This window comes from Aquarana catesbeiana, linkage group LG06 (genome assembly GCF_042186555.1).
Source record: "Aquarana catesbeiana isolate 2022-GZ linkage group LG06, ASM4218655v1, whole genome shotgun sequence".
Lineage (NCBI taxonomy): Eukaryota > Metazoa > Chordata > Amphibia > Anura > Ranidae > Aquarana > Aquarana catesbeiana.
Genome location: NC_133329.1, coordinates 122,373,634 through 122,377,038, shown reverse-complemented (window position 1 = coordinate 122,377,038; position 3,405 = coordinate 122,373,634). Strand labels below are relative to the sequence as shown.

The window sequence follows — 3,405 nt, the reverse complement described above, 5'->3', positions numbered from 1 at the left end:
CTGTATGGGAGTGCTGAGCAACCGTGTCTCAAAATATCTCTTGGGAGTGCCGAGCAACTGTGCAGCACAATATATCTGTATGGGAGTGCCGAGCAACTGTGTCTCAAAATATCTCTTATGGGAGTGCCGAGCAACTGTGCAGCACAATATCTCTGTATGGGAGTGTCTTTGTATGTATGGATTTCATAGGTTGTTACCGACATGTGGGGAACATTTCATGTCAATATGCCCCTATGGTAGATTCACAGTGATCTCCAACCAGGACATAGACAGGAAGGGATCACATGGACCCTATGGTAGATTCACAGTGATCTCCGACCAGGACATAGACAGGAAGGGATCACATGGACCCTATGGTAGGTTCATAGTGATCTCCAACCAGGACATAGGCAGGAAGGGATCACATGGACCCTATGGTAGGTTCACAGTGATCTCCGACCAGGACATAGCCAGGAAGGGATCACATGGCCCCTATGGTAGGTTCATAGTGATCTCCGACCAGAACATAGACAGGAAGGGATCACGTGGCCTCTATGGTTACAGCATTTGTTCATACCTGGCTAAATCTTTTCTCACAGTACTGTAGAGATGACATTGTATATACAGATATGATGGGACGGGTGGGTTGACACTTACCAGGTGGGGCAGCCATCCTGTGAGATTGCGTTGGCCGGGAATCGAACCCAGGTCAGCTGCTTAGAAAGCAGCTATGCTCACCACTGCACCACCAACGCGAGGTAGCATGTCTTTGTAGTGTGGGAGGAAAACGGAGTACTCATAGGAAACCCACGCAAACACAGGGAGAACATGCAAACTCCATGCAGATAGTGTCCTGGTCAGGATTTGAACCATGCACCCCAGTGCTGCAAGGCTAACCACTAAGCCTCTGTTTTTCCCATATGCGGCCTCTGTTCTCTAAGGCCCGCCCCCCGCTGAGCGGAGTAAATCAGTGATGTCCACTCAAGGAGCACTGAATGGAGCCGTTTAACCTACCAGCATGTCTTTGGGCTGTAGGAGGAAACCCACACAAGCACAGGGAGAACATGCAGACTCCATGCAGATAGTGTCCTGGTCAGAATATGAACCAAACACCCCAGTGCTGCAAAGCAGAAGTGCTAACTACTAAGCCTCTTTGCTGCCCGATCTTAAAGCAGAACTTTACCTATAAAGAGAAGTTCCGCTTTTCCTCCTCTTCCTCCTTTGGCTTTAATTTTCCTAAAGGACCTGGAGATACAGGTCCATATTGTAGAGTTATGAATCTTTCATATTCTGTCTTGTAGGGGGAGTTTGTATGAACTGTTCTCATTCCACCAACCCTACAGATGAACTGTCCATGCCTCCCCCATGTTCATGAAATTCATCCTCTTCAATATTCTGTCCTGTAGGGGGAGACTCTTTGAACGATTCTCATTCCACCCACTCTACCCACGAGCGTCCATATTTCCCCTTCATTTTCCTTGGGTTACGATATTCTTAAGTGACCTAGAGATGCAGATCCTTTTTGTAGAGTGACCTGGAGCTACAGAGTCCTTCAGCCGTTGTAGGCCTCAGTGGTCACTACGCCAATATTGATGATGTCCTTCATGTGGAATGGGACAAATACATGTCCTCTGGTCTGTATAGTGTCTCTACTCCATTGATAAGCTCTGTCTTATGTAAGAGGACATGAGCTAGCCATGGGTTTGACATGAAATGTAGACAGGACAACTCAGTTGAATGTGGAAGCCTGGCTCTTCATAGATGGTAGAGAGTCCATTCCCAGTATGGTGGATTGGGCAACAATGATGCCCTGATTAGGGATGAGCTTCGAGTTTGAGTCGAACTCATGTTCGACTCGAACATCGGCTGTTTGCCAGTTCGCCGAACAGCGAACAATTTGGGGTGTTCGCGGCAAATTCGAAAGCCACGGAACACCCTTTAAAAGTCTATGGGAGAAATCAAAAGTGCTAATTTTAAAGGCTTATATGCATGGTATTGTCATAAAAAGTGTTTGGGGACCTGGGTCCTGCCACAGGGGACATGTATCAATGCAAAAAAAAAAAAGTTTTAAAAACGGCCGTTTTTTCGGGAGCAGTGATTTTAATAATTCTTAAAGTCAAACAATAAAAGTGTAATTTCTTTATCGAACATCACGGGACACAGAGCCACAGTAAATACTGATGGGTTATATAGGGTATCACTGGTGATTGGACACTGGCACACCCTATCAGAAAGTTCAACCCCCTATATAATCCCTCCCCTTGCAGGGATACCTCAGTTTTTACGCCAGTGTCTTAGGTGTTGGACGTGTAAGATGTCCTGCGCTGAGCTCCAAGGGGAATATAATATATACTATACTGGGGCAAGCCAGGCGAACCGGATCCATTCAAAGTGTCCTTTCGTGGCCAAATTGGATGGTACCCGGGCCTCGTGTCCGAAGAAACGAGGCTTTACCTGTAATGCTTCTCTTTTTAGAGAGCTGGACCCCGCATATTAGAAAATGTTTTTTCTAGCCTAATTTCTAGCCGGGTGCTTTACAGGTCCAGAACTACAGGATCCCGTATTCGTAGGGGGCCCCAGTCTCTGGCGCTTTTCTAAACGGAGCCCACCGTGAGAAGTGAAGATTGGGTCTGTATAACAGAACCCTGCGGCTGGATAAGGTAAGGGAGATTCCACAGAATTTTTTAATTCTAGTAGGTTTTCTCCTTTAAAGTAAGTGCATGCTATATATTGTGACCACCGAGGGCTGCCAAGAGCACATACCTTCACATGCTGATATCGGCTCAGTGTTCTCACGCTGCACAGCGTCTCTGGCCGGCTCCAGGTAGGATGGGATGGGGGGGATTTCTCAGGCATGAATGTTCCCCCCAGGCTAGGGGGAAGCCACAGGGGTCTGAAAAGCGGTTATACACCGCTCGAGCACCGCCGCCGCCATTACACGCGGGCCCCATCGCTACCGGCCTCTCTCCTTCCTCCCCCTTCCCCAGCCTTCCACCATATTATTTCCAGAGGGTCGGCCAGCGCGGGAAGCGCTCGATTTTTTGAAATTCGAGCGGGGGGGGGGGGGGGGCGGTGGAGGGGGGGCGGGGCGTCAGCAGAGGTGCTTAGACGCCCTCTCAGGCCAGCTGCAGGCTATTTAAAAGCACTCTGTACAGGTGCACACAGCCTTTGGAGGAACACAGAGCTGACGGTCGCATGTAAGGTGGGACACAGGCATTCTCCTAGGCAGCATTTACTAAGGTAACACCAGACTGGGCTTTTGGTAGCAGGTCTTTTAGCCGGACTACATTGCTCAGCAGTCAGTGTTCATTTTGTGATACCTCCTCCTTGTTGCTTTGCACAATGGGTAAAAGAGGTTCAAACACCCCAAGAACCAGAGACTCTAGGGGATCTCGGTCGGGTTCTGAGGACCCCCTTTCTGCAGCA

The 3,405-nt window shown here is 48.8% G+C and overlaps 1 non-coding gene across 1 annotated transcript; it reads right to left on the bottom strand.

The window, feature by feature from the left end:
- Nucleotides 1-662: 662 nt before the first annotated feature.
- On the bottom strand, nucleotides 663-734 carry TRNAR-UCU (transfer RNA arginine (anticodon UCU)). The gene has a single exon. It is a non-coding gene; the product is annotated as a tRNA-Arg (tRNA).
- Nucleotides 735-3,405: the final 2,671 nt, after the last annotated feature.